The sequence below is a fragment of the Procambarus clarkii genome, chromosome 41 (genome assembly GCF_040958095.1).
Source record: "Procambarus clarkii isolate CNS0578487 chromosome 41, FALCON_Pclarkii_2.0, whole genome shotgun sequence".
Classification (NCBI taxonomy): domain Eukaryota; kingdom Metazoa; phylum Arthropoda; class Malacostraca; order Decapoda; family Cambaridae; genus Procambarus; species Procambarus clarkii.
The window spans coordinates 17,730,373-17,744,244 of NC_091190.1; positions in this window are offsets into that span (position 1 = coordinate 17,730,373).

Here is a 13,872-nt window from a genome sequence, read left to right on the forward strand (position 1 = left end):
ACTATGGTATGGAACCAGGCTTCCAGCGACCACACTACCAAACTATGGTATGGAACCAGGCTTCCAACGACCACACTACCAAACTATGGTATGAAACCAGGCTTCCAGCGACCACACTACCAAACTATGGTATGGAACCAGGCTTCCAACGACCTCACTACCAAACTATGGTATGGAACCAGGCTTCCAACAACCACACTACCAAACTATGGTATGGAACCAGGCTTCCAACGACCTCACTACCAAACTATGGTATGGAAGCAGGCTTCCAACGACCACACTACCAAGCTATGGTATGGAACCAAGCTTCCAACAACCACACTACCAAACTATGGTATGGAACCAAGCTTCCAACAACCACCCTACCAAACTATGGTATTGCAGCAGACCACCAATCTACTGTCCCTTCCCTACACTTTGCCGCAGGCTGAACAAAAGAGTCAAAGCCACTGTATGAGAGTTGTGCAATGATTCTGCCTCACGTAATGCGCGAAGGATTGCACATGTTGCAACTGCAAGAAGTGTAATCTGACATGCACTGGAGCTTGCAAGTGTGCAGGCAGTGACTACAAGTTTAGTAACAAAATAGGTGAAAGTATCACAAAACAAATATATATATATATATTAAATTCTCCTAATGATTTTCTGAAACATAACTTTGTAGCCACGGTTATCTTGAGGTTATCTTGAGATGATTTCGGGGCTTTTTAGTGTCCCCGCGGCCCGGTCCTCGACCAGGCCTCCACCCCCAGGAAGCAGCGCGTGACAGCTGACTAACACCCAGGTACCTATTTTACTGCTAGGTAACAGGGGCATAGGGTGAAAGAAACTCTGCCCATTGTTTCTCGCCGGCGCCTGGGATCGAACCCAGGACCACAGGATCACAAGTCCAGCGTGCTGTCCGCTCGGCCGACCGGCTCCCTCATACATCCCTCATACTCCCTCGACGATACACACAATATGTTTGTGTGTGTCGTGTGTATTCGTGTATGTGACATACACAAACATACTCTGCCTGTGTCACATTCTAGTGGATTAAATTCGGCTTTGTGGTCATTTTAATGTTTAGTGGTATGAGCTTTAACTTGAAAATACAACTAAAAAAAAAAGCTATGTTATTCGATTTTAATTTAGGAAAATCCTTTAGAAAAAAAAAAAGTGGTTTGACAACTATTCCTACAAAAAAATATTACCTTTTCCTGGTTATTTTGTCGAATATTTTACAAGAATATTTATAGAACAATCATTGATCGTCGTATTTAACAGCATGCGAAGACCTGTCCAGTTATATATCAACCTTTTCACTTTATATATCGCTATCCTCCTGATCCCCCAGCCTCATCCTGCCAAGTTATCACTATCTATCCTATTTTCATCCTGATAAGTTATCACTATCTTTCCTATTTTCATCCTGATAAGTTATCACTATCTTTCCTATTTTCAGCCTGCTAAGTTATCACTATCTTTCTTATTTCAGCCTGCTAAGTTATCACTATCTTTCTTATTTTCATCCTGCTAAGTTATCACTATCTTATTTTCAGCCTGCTAAGTTATCACTATCTTTCTTATTTTCAGCCTGCTAAGTTATCACTATCTTTCTTATTTTCCATCTTTCTAAGTTATCACTATCTTTCCTATCTTCATCTTCTAAGTTATCGCCATCTTCCATAATCCTTAACCTACGAAACTACTATGAGGCTTAACCCATCTCGGCCGAGCGGACAGCACGCTGGACTTGTGATCCTGTGGTCCCGGGTTCGATCCCGGCCGCCGGCGAGAAACAATGGGCAAAGTTTCTTTCACCCTGATGCTCCTGTTACCTAGCAGTAAAATAGGTACCTAGGTGTTAGTCAGCGGTCACGGGCTGCTTCCTGGGGGTGGAGGCCTGGTTGAGGACCGGGCCGCGGGGACACTAAAGCCCCGAAATCATCTCAAGATAATCTCTGTGTATGTTAGGCCAACTTACCGCTGGAGGACAAGGGGGCCACAGTCCTAATGCTTCCATTACTAAGAAACCTCTCATACAAAATCTTCATCGTCTTGAACCTTATGTGTCTCGACTCCTTATGTGTCCTGTGTGACACATAACCCTGGAGACACAAACCGAAACTGTCTCTATTTTCCGCTTGTTACAACTTGTAATAAAGTTGCTACATCTTGGCTTAACGTGTTTATGACGTATTAGAACGTTGTTACAACTTGCTATATTGGTTGTCATAACTGGTTAGGAGTGTTAAAACTTGTTCGAACGTTGTACCAACGTCGTAGTTTCGGTGTGTGTTTGGCGGGAAGGAGTCTGGTCAGGTCCCTCTCTACAACAGGCAGTTCCTCACAGCATGCATTCTGCTGTACCTGATACTCATTTACCCTCCCTTGTTACCTCCTTAGGCCTATTATAAATATAACGTATAGGCCAATTATGACGTCATGTACGCCTTGTTAAAACACCTAAAGTCTTGGCATGACTTACCTCTCATTACCTGGAGGACGGATTACATTAACACTAATTTCCTCTTCGTGCCAGAGTTCTTAAGCCTTCGTTCTCGTCTCTCTAGACTTTCATTCAGATCAACGACCGTTTAATAATTATAAAACTCGCTCTCTCTCCCTTAAGTCTCAGACCCTCGACACAAATCTTCGCAAATCATATCTCATTGCTTATAACGAGTCAGTTCCTCCCTATACGTACTCCCCCTCCCCCCCCCCCCGCCATCACCATCAGCCAATGGGGAAAACTTTATATAGCTGCTCAATCACTGGGGAAAATTTTATGTTAAAACGTTTAATGTAGTTTATATCCAAAGCACCGCGCCTGTCGCTCACCCTGGGGTAGTATACGGCTTGGCTCAAACTGCATTGCCTTCACCAAGTTTCTGTATGGCAAGATTAGTGTAAAAATACACGAGGAATGCTCTTAAATGGATATATACATGCAAATTATATATATATATATATATATATATATATATATATATATATATATATATATATATATATATATATATATATATGTCGTACCTAGTAGCCAGAACGCACTTCTCAGCCTACTATGCAGGGCCCGATTTGCCTAATAAGCCAAGTTTTCCTGAATTAATATATTTTCTCTAATTTTTTTCTTATGAAATGATAAAGCTACCCATTTCATTATGTATGAGGTCAATTTTTTTTTATTGGAGTTAAAATTAACGTAGATATATGACCAAACCTAACCAACCCTACCTAACCTAACCTAACCTATCTTTATAGGTTAGGTTCGGTTAGGTATCTGAAAAAGTTAGGTTAGGTTAGGTTAGGTAGGTTAGGTAGTCGAAAAACAATTAATTCATGAAAACTTGGCTTATTAGACAAATCGGGCCTTGCATAGTAGGCTGAGAAGTGCGTTCTGGCTACTAGGTACGACATATATATATATATATATATATATATATATATATATATATATATATATATATATATATATATATATATATATATATATTTGTTATATATATATATATATATATACACACTCATTTGTGTGTGTGTGTGTGTGTGTGTGTGTGTGTGCGCGCGCGCGCGCGCGTGTGTTCCAGTCCCATTCTGTAGCCCCATTAGAGAATTCTACATGAATTCGTCCTCAATTCAAGAGAAGCTCCTCATGAATTTAAGACCTCGTGTCTCCTGCAATAGTCTTTCAGAGTGAAAAAAAAACAACACAGAGAGAAGAGAAGCGAAACATACCCACTATAATTCATTTCCAGTTTTTTTTTTTTTAATTATCACATTAGTGCACTAATCACGTTCTTGTGCGGCTGGCTACCGAGTTCCAAGCCAACCACAATAGGCGCCTTGACGCATGCGTTCATTATCCCTCCCTTCCTCCTCTCAACGATAACCAGAGAATGGATAAATGTAATTATCTATCAAGCTTTAACGATAACTGAAAACCAATTAAAGATCCAAGTTGGTTATTGCTGTATTTTAGCCGGGAGGAGGAGGAGGAGGAGAATACCGCTGCTACTTCCCATCATCCTCTCTCAAAAAGTTTGAGTCAAAGAGCGTCAAGGGAAGCTCGTCAGGGCGTAGAAATGTTGTGAGGGACGGGTAGGGACTCGTGGCGTGTTGACGGGGTAGGGTGAGCGAACGCTTGTGGGACGGGATGAAACTATTTGGCGGCTTGGTGGTGACCGCCGCGGCCCCCCTGCTGGAGAAGATGATTACGAAATAGATTGATTTTTATATGAACAAGTAATCACAACAATTAAATAAATGAGGGGTGTGCGTGCGTGCGTGCGTGTGTGCGTGTGTTGATGAGAGGGAGAGAGAGAGAGAGAGAGAGAGGGAGGGGGAGAGAGAGAGAGAGAGAGAGAGAGAGAGAGAGAGAGAGAGAGAGAGAGAGAGAGAGAGAGAGAGAGAGAGAGAGAGAGAGAGAGAGAGAGAGAGAGAGAGGCCGTGTAGACTCCTAGCTGAAACACTCCTACAGGTGTGTTGAGGACAGCCCCCCCCCCCCACCGCTATACACATGTTCCTACAGCTGTCTGGAAGCAACTGTCTCGCCTACAACCTCCTTCCCCCCCTGAGGGCGTCTTACAAATTACCTCAGTTCTTCCTCGACTCCTTGTTTTTTCCCCTGAAGAGCGAGTCTCACAGACTCACTCTCTCTCTCTCTCTCTCTCTCCTGTGGTCTCAGATGCATTCCCCTCCCTCCCTCACCACTCTCACTCTCTCTCACCACTCTCACTGCTCACCCAAGGCTCGTCCATTGCTCTCAAAACTAATTCATTTACCCTCCTGTAACGTCTTGATCGTGTTTATTTCACTATTTCTCACATTCTGTCTCTTCCCCACCACTAACCGTCCTTCTCCCACACTCCCCCATGCTCTCCCACACTCTCCTGATCTCCCACACTCCCCTGCTCTCCCACGCTCCCCTACTGGCGCTCCAGTCACTCTCCCCTCACTGGCTGCTCATCTGAACTAGGCAACACGTCTCTTGTTCAGCTGTTCAACACCACATCCGCTCACAGTGTACTCTAAAGAAACTCCTTTGAACATAATCTTTATTCTTGGAACACTTCTTCTTCTTCATATCCAAAAGTTGAAAACGGCAAACCTACTTTAAGTCCAATATTGTACTTGTGAGGTTGTGAGAATGTGGTGTATATTTGACCTTACTTTTGGTTCAGTACGGTGAAGGAGACTGAAGCCTTAAAACCATGAATATATCATGAATATACCATGAATATATTATGAATATATCATGAATATACCATGAATATATTATGAATATACCATGAAACTGTATGCATTTAATTCATGTTCTTTATCTACATGTAGATGTTCTCTCTACATATCCATTCATGTTCTTATCTACATGTAGATGTTCTCTCTACATATCCATTCATGTTCTTATCTACATGTAGATGTTCTCTCTACATATCCATTCATGTTCTTCATCCACCTGCATATGTTCTTTCTTTCTTACCGTTCTTCTTTCAGATAGTTTCAGAACACATGTTCTCTCTTTCTTTCCCCCTATTCACATCTTTTGTAATTCCTTCTCTTCCACCTCATTTCTTCCCCCCAGGTAACTCATTCATTCCTCACCTCCCCCCCCCCCATTCTGATCCTTCCTCCTCCCTTCCCCCCTTCCTCCCCATCTTTACTTCCCCCTACACGCTCCCCTCTCCATTTTTCACGCCAATTTGTCATTAGCTCCCTCATTCGTTATATGAACACCCTACTTTTAATTATTAAAATCTATTAGGAACAGCGTCGTTGCTCTGGTCCCATGAACAGTGCTGGACCCAACTCTGCCACACCTGCTTGGGTCCCATGTACAGTGCTGGACCCAACTCTGCCACACCTGCTTGGGTCCCATGTACAGTGCTGGACCCAACTCTGTCACACCTGCTTGGGTCCCATGAACAGTGCTGGATCCAACTCTGCCACACCTGCTTGGGTCCCATGAACAGTGCTGGACCCAACTCTACGCACCTGGTTGGGTCCCATGTACAGTGCTGGACCCAACTCTGCCACACCGGCTTGGGTCCCATGAACAGTGCTGGACCCAACTCTGCCACACCTGCTTGGGTCCCATGAACAGTGCTGGACCCAACTCTACGCACCTGGTTGGGTCCCATGAACAGTGCTGGACCCAACTCTACCACACCTGCTTGGGTCCCATGTACAGTGCTGGACCCAACTCTGCCACACCTACTTGGGTCTCATATACCCTCAGTATTGGATCCAACTCGCTTAATACCGATGATTAAGCGTGTATAAGACACTCGCTGAATGTTTACTAGACTAAATTAGGTCGGATCTCCCTCTCGTTCACATATGTGGAAAGACCACGAGTGTAGCCTGAGGCTCCGATGCCTTCCACCTCCTCCTCAGGGTACGTTGTTTGACAAGATCTTCCACTTAATGTGTTTCTTGCGAGATGGTGTTTAAGGGTCGTTGGTACAGGGAAGTCGCTGGTTAATATGTATGGGGGGAGGGGGGAAGGTGGTATTTATTTAGTATAGTTAATATTATTATTAGTTTTATTGGTATGGTTATCGTTGTAAATCTATAGGTGTGTGTGTGTGCAAGTCGCGTGTGCGTGCAAGTTGCGTGTGCGTGCAAGGCGCGTGTGCGTGCAAGCCGCGTATGCGTGCAAGGCGCGTGAGCGTGCTTGTACGTACGTTCAGTGCTCGTGTGAGTGCAAGGCGCGTGTGCATGCAAGGCGCGTGCGCATGTTGGCCGCGTGTGTGCGTGCAAGTAGCGTGCGTGCGTGCAAGTCACGTGTGTGCGTGCAAGTCACGTGTGTGCGTGCAAGCCCACGTGTGTGCGTGCAAGCCGCCAGTGCATCACTAATACCTGTAACTCGCAAGCCGATAATTAAGGTGTGTGTACCCACCAGGATTTGTATAAAATTAGTTGAGATAATGAACCCGTCCGTTGTTCACCTCATTAGCGTGCGTTCGTCTATCTGTACTCGCTTAATTATGCCTGTGGGAACGAGCTCCAGCTACTGGGTTCCGCCTTTCATTCGCTTTATTACAATGTATCCCGATGATCTTGCTTTGTATCGTATGTAAGTCAAGGCTGGCCCCCGGGCCGGGCTTGGGGGCGTAGGACTCTGAGAACCATATTCAGGTATAATCCAGGTAGTTATGAAACTATGGACGGAGTTAGCCTCAAGAGTTAGCCTCAATTGCTTATTTCAACTCATTCCAGTTACTGCCCAACCACTTGGGCTGGACGGCAAAGCGACGGTTTCGCTTCATGCAGGTCGGCGTTCAATCCCCAACTGTCAAAGTGGTTGGGCAACATTTCTTCCCTCCCGTCCCATCCTAAATCCTTATCCTAGCTCCTATCCATTGCTATATTGTCGTAATGGCTTGGGGCTTTTTCCCCTGATAATTCACTCTTCCCGGTCGATATAATTATTCTATTCTGTGAAGAAATGTTTTCCTTGCATAATTAAGTTCATTGAGTTTCCAGTTTCCAGCGATATCGTCACGTCCTGTTGATGATAAACATTACACCGTTCTCTAGTTTTGTCAACACTAAATCATATCTTATAGCTTTCATTCTCGGCAAAAGGCTTCTTAATTATGTTATCCGGTAGTTGGCTTGAGTTGAATGTGTGAATGTGTGAGTGTGTGTGTGTGTGTGTGTGTGTGTGTGTGTGTGTGTGTGTGTGTGTGTGTGTGTGTGTGTGTGTGAATGTGTGAATGTGTGTGTGTGTGTGAATGTGTGTGTATGTGTGAATGTGTGTGTATGTGTGAATGTGTGTGTGTGTGTGTGTTTCATTTGCACTATCATTTCGACTGCGATTGCATTTGCGATTGTAATCTTTTATTTTCTTCCCACTAGGAACCAAAGTATTGCCTTCTAGACATAATCTGTGGGGATGATTAATTGACGATGAAGATGAAGCCACCCAAGAGGTGGCACGGGCATGAATAACCCATAAGCTGTGGGGAAGAAAGGCAGGACTACCTTACAGCTAGAGTGAGAATCACTCAATCACCCAAGTGTGGTGATTGAGACTGCAACAATAGAGGAGAGAGAGAGTGAAGAAGGAGAACACGAACACAGAGAAAAATCACATTATCGTCATTTTTCAGCATTTGGGGAATTATACCGAGCGCATAGGTTCGAATCGTCTTCACGGCTCCTGTGGATCTTCTCAAGGAGAACACGATTTCGTTATCAATGACAGCTTGGAGAAACTTGGGACAATCTTCGTGTTGCATTGTTGATGACGCAAGAGGTGGCGGCGTCGTATAGCATGCATGCATCCGACGCCAAATATCATCGACGCCATATACGAACGCCAGTGTGATTCATATACTGATATAGACTAAGCCTCATAAGCCATAGTTGTATACGATTTTTAAATCTAAATAAAAATAATAATAATAATAATATACTTCTGAGATAGATATTTGCTCTTGAACACTTCAATATTATGAAAAGTTATAGCATTTAGGTACTGTAAACTATCGCATTAGAAGAAAAACTTCTTAAAATTTCGAAACTAGAGAAATCACTAAAAACTAAGATCCTTTACCATTTGATCTTAAATCTGGTGTTATTTACGATAGGTGGGGGGATATCTACCTCGATATACCCCCTCGTGGATATACCCCCCTCGATATATCTACCTCGTGGATACCCCCACGATATCTTAGGCACCGTATCTGTGAGCATACGAATATCGCTTACCGTACTGGTTGTCCACTATGTGGGTGGCATTCACTGTATTGCGAAGTCCTATGAGCCCGCCTTTTCGCTAACAACGATGTCGTTATACTGAGCTGCGAATTGTTGTGGAGCGTGACCTTAACAATCATGGAATCGATTCATATCGCTAAAAACGAGACGAGGGTCGGAGGCAACCCGTCCCTCACACTAGGCTGGTTAAAGCAGCGACCGTCCTCCCCAGACACATTCGTTAATTTAAACATACTGTGTATTCAAAATTGGTTTGTTCTCTTATATAAATTGAATTTTTTATTCATAAAACTTCTATGTATACTTAGGGGTAGGTTAGGTTAGGCGTTTAGGTTCTGTTTGCGATTATTTATATTTGGAGTACGTGGGTGTAATCCGTCCTCGACTCAAGTTCATTCCAAACAGCGGTCGACCCCACAGACGCACTCATAAATTTTAACATGCTGTTCATTCAAAACAGGAATATTCTCAAATAAAGATTAATATTATAATATATTAGTATATTGAGCATATATAGGCATAGGTTAGGTTAGGTGTTTAGGTTCTGTTGGCGATTATTTGTATTTGTAGTACGTGGGTGAAGCATTTACAGCGTTGTGGTTCGAACAAAATTCGTCAGTGAAGCACTGGTTCCGGAAGTGTTCGAACATCATCAGTTGTGAGTCGCGTGTAAACTGTTTTTCATTCATAAACAGGGGGGTTTGGCGGGTATATGGAAACACTTTTGGGTCTGTGTTTGGAGGCCTGGCTGCGATTCACAACTGATGACGTCCGAACACTTCAGGAACAAATACCTCGCTCACGTCCTCTGTTCGAACAGCAATTCTATAAATGCTTCACCCACGTACTTCAAATACAGCCCGCCCTCCAAACAAAGATCCAAAAGGGATTCCATCCACCGGCCAAACCCCCTGTTTATGAATGAAAAACAGTTTACACGCGACTCACAACTGCTGACGTTCGAACACTTCCGGAACAAGTGCTTCACTGACGAATTTTGTTCGAACTACAACGCTATAAATGCTTCACCCACGTACTACAAATACAAATAATCCCCGACAGAACCTAAACACCTAACCTAACCTATGCCTATATATGCACAATATGCTAATATATTACAATATTAATTTATACTTGAGAAAAGTCCCGTTTTGAATGAACAACATGTTAAAATTTATGAATGCGTCTGTGGGGTCGACCGCTGAATGTAATGGACTTGAGTCGAGGACGGGTTGTTCAAACACAAATAATCGCCAACTGAACCTAAACACCTAACTTAACCTACTCCTAACTATACATAGGATTTTTATGTATAATAATATAATTTTCCACATGAGAACAAACCAATTTTGAATACACAATATGTTAAAAATTTATGAATGCGTCTAGGGGAGGACGGCCGCTGCTTTAACCAGCCTAGTGTGAGCACGGGTAGCACGCAGCACCCAGACAAGGAGGTCCTCGGTGCCTGGTACCAGGGACCATAAGTACTGTCACCCTAGGAGGCGGTGTGTGTGTGTGTGTGTGTGTGTGTGTGTGTGTGTGTGTGTGTGTGTGTGTGTGTGTGTGTGTGTGAGTGTGTGTGTGTGTGTGTGTGTGTGTGTGTGTGTGTGTGTGTGTGTGTTTGGTGATTTACGATTGAAGAAGCGAATTACTCGTGGGTCGAGTCTTACTGGGTCGATACGCAAGTAAATAATTGTTCAATATAAGGAAAAGTCAGACAGGAGAGAGAGAGAGAGAGAGAGAGAGAGAGAGAGAGAGAGAGAGAGAGAGAGAGAGAGAGAGAGAGAGAGAGAGAGAGAGAGAGAGAGAGAGAGAGAGAAGAGAGAGAGAGAGAGAGACGTGAGAATACACTAATGACGAGGGAGCTAGGATGTATGCTGTATTACTACAGCACAATACAATAATAAATACTACATATTTTACCATTTCTTTTCTTAACGTTACATTGAGGCTTTCTCTAGTCCCAATTTTAACGAACTTGTCTAACAACACCTCCACATTGATGTTACATGATGTTAAATTGATATTACACCTCCACATTGATGTTACTTGATGTTAAATTGATATTACACTTTAACATTGACATCTTGGCGCCTGTCCTTACGAATCACACATCGTGATTAGACGTAAATTCAAGTTCAAGTTCAAGTATGTTTATTGAGATAAGCAAGAAATACATCTCAAATGGATAGAGTAGCTTAGGCTATTTCTACCCCTTAAATGCAAATTAAGTCCCCCAAACGTCATAATATGATGTATTAACAGCTCGTAAATTTGACGAGGTGTCCCGTTTTTTACATTCATGGGGTCCTTCGCTAGTTAGGTTAACTTCGGCTGGGTCAAGTTAGTACACCAGTTAAGAGACGATTTGACAAATTGAGAGGATGGTATGACTTAATGAACCACTGCGGTTCGTATAGGACTTTGTAATATGTACGTTGGGGGACCATAACGTTCTAAATAAGGCGTACTATAGTGGAGAAGATGAATTTGGCTTTTCCTGACAGAGCAGCCTAATGACCCTACAGATCACTGTCAATCAAGGCTGTTGACTGACTGTCCAAAATCATGTTCCGATATAGAGTATATACAGAACATTCTGTATCGTCACTATGTTCTATATCTCTGCAGCCACGAAGAACAAAGGTTGTTCTCGGTTATAACTTGGCAATATAAATACACTAACTATAAATAACCAAAGTTCCAGTCGTTGTTTGGTGTTGTCTTCATATGATGTGTTCTGGAGATCTGCTGTGGTATTGAGATATGTGTGCTGGCTACCCCTTTGGTGGTGGTGGTGGTGGTGGTGGTTGTGTGGTGGTGGTGGTCCGCCATGTTGAGTGGTGGTTGTGTGATGGTGGTGGTCCGCCATGTTGAGTGGTTGTGTGGTGGTGGTGGTCCGCCATGTTGAGTGGTGGTTGTGTGATGGTGGTGGTCCGCCATGTTGAGTGGTGGTTGTGTGGTGGTGGTGGTCCGCCATGTTGTGTGGTTGTGTGGTGGTGGTGGTCCGCCATGTTGAGTGGTTGTGTGGTGGTGGTGGTCCGCCATGTTGAGTGGTGGTTGTGTGATGGTGGTGGTGGTCCGCCATGTTGAGTGGTGGTTGTGTGATGGTGGTGGTCCGCTATGTTGAGTGGTGGTTGTGTGGTGGTGGTGGTCCGCCATATTGAGTGGTTGTGGTGGTGGTGGTCCGCCATGTTGAGTGGTGGTTGTGTGATGGTGGTGGTCCGCCATGTTGTGTGGTTGTGTGGTGGTGGTGGTCCGCCATGTTGAGTGGTTGTGTGGTGGTGGTGGTCCGCCATGTTGAGTGGTGGTTGTGTGATGGTGGTGGTGGTCCGCCATGTTGAGTGGTGGTTGTGTGATGGTGGTGGTGGTCCGCTATGTTGTGTGGTATTGTGGTAGTCTCCTACTAACATTTCTGAAACCGTAAATATGTTTGCATTTTCAGCAATTTTTTTTTTAAACCCCACCTGTTATGTGAGTTATGTGGGTGAAGCATTGGACAGCATACTGCAGCCTTGACACACTCCAGTCAGCATACTACAGCCTAGGGGGGTTGGGGGGGGGTGATGGTGGGGGGGGGGGGGGGGGTGAGGGTGGGGGTGAGGGTGGGGGTGGGGGGGGGGGGGTGAGCTGTTACCAGTCAACTCTGCCCCTGAAAGCATGATAATAAACATTCCCGGAAATAAAAATGGTGTTTTGCGTTTACATTCTTTCGTTCGTGTAAACACAGACAGGTCGTTCTTGACTTAAGACGACACTTTGACCTTATCTTACGTTCCTTCGGGGCGGGGAATCGCGAACGCGTACGCAGGCACGTGGACGCACGCACGAGCGCACAACCCCCCCCCCCCACCACCAACACGCACGATCGGGCACGAATACGCACGAACGCGCACGCACGCATTTCTTGATTAATTTCTTACGTTTCTGGGTCCAATTATATGTGTTGAAACGAGGGCTTATTCTGACGTATTTACGCTTTCGTCATGTATAATGATATACGCTTGTTTATGACATTAATGTACAATGATACGCTTGTTCTTCGGTGTGTATCATGTATAGTGATACACAGGTTCATCAGGGTGCTCATCACGTGTCATTAGAGGCGTGCGTGTTTGACGCCCCGAGAGGCACGACTAGTGAAGAGAAGCTGAAGGAACTCAGGAATGAGTTTCAAGATGTTGTGTTTATCTCTCCCTCAAGACACCGTTTGGCTAGTTTCAGCCCCGCTCCTGTGCCAGATAAGTCCATCACGGGCTCACCATAGCCCGTGCTACTTGGAACTTTTAGTTCCAAGTAGTACAGAATCTTAAGCAACAACAACATCGTTTGGACCGAAAGCCTTATGTAAACATTGAGTCCACACAGAGAGGCACAACTGGAACTGAGTATTTGAGTGAAAAGTTGTGTTAAGTATAAAATAGATCCCAAGCAATGATTGATTGATTGATGAAGATTAAGCCACCCCCAAAAGGTGGCACGGGCATGAATAGCCCGTAAGTGGTGGTGGTGGCCCTTTTGAGCCATTACCAGTATCAAGAGCTGATACTGGAGATCTGTAGAGGTGCGACTGCACCCTGCGTGACGGGAGATGTTTCCCGTTCGATCCCAAGTAATATTGTTGTTGTTATAGATTCAGCTACTCGGAACAGGTTCCAAGTAGCACGGGCTATGGTGAGCCCGTCCCCAAGCAATACCAGTATTTTAAATAAGTATGCGTCGACTTGCAGCCGTAGTGGGACACTAATACGTCACTTCGGTTATGGACGGATATGTGATTATACTTTAACTAAATGTATATTTAAAACATTTATTTTACGAATTTCAACAAATCACAATTTCAGAATAATTGTCATTTTTCAGGGTTACCTTGAGGTTACCTTGAGGTGCTTCCGGGGCTTAGCGTCCCCGCGGCCCGGTCGTCGACCAGGCCTCCTGGTTGCTGGACTGATCAACCAGGCTGTTGGACGCGGCTGCTCGCAGCCTGACGTATGAGTCACAGCCTGGTTGATCAGGTATCCTTTGGAGGGTGGAGGACGGCTGGATCCTGCCGGGGTATGTACAGATTGGTAGGTTTTCATGGTGTTGTTTGACCAGTTCCTCCTCCTAAAGTTCCCCAACGTCAAGAAAACGGGCAATTTAAAGTGTCCTTATCCTATC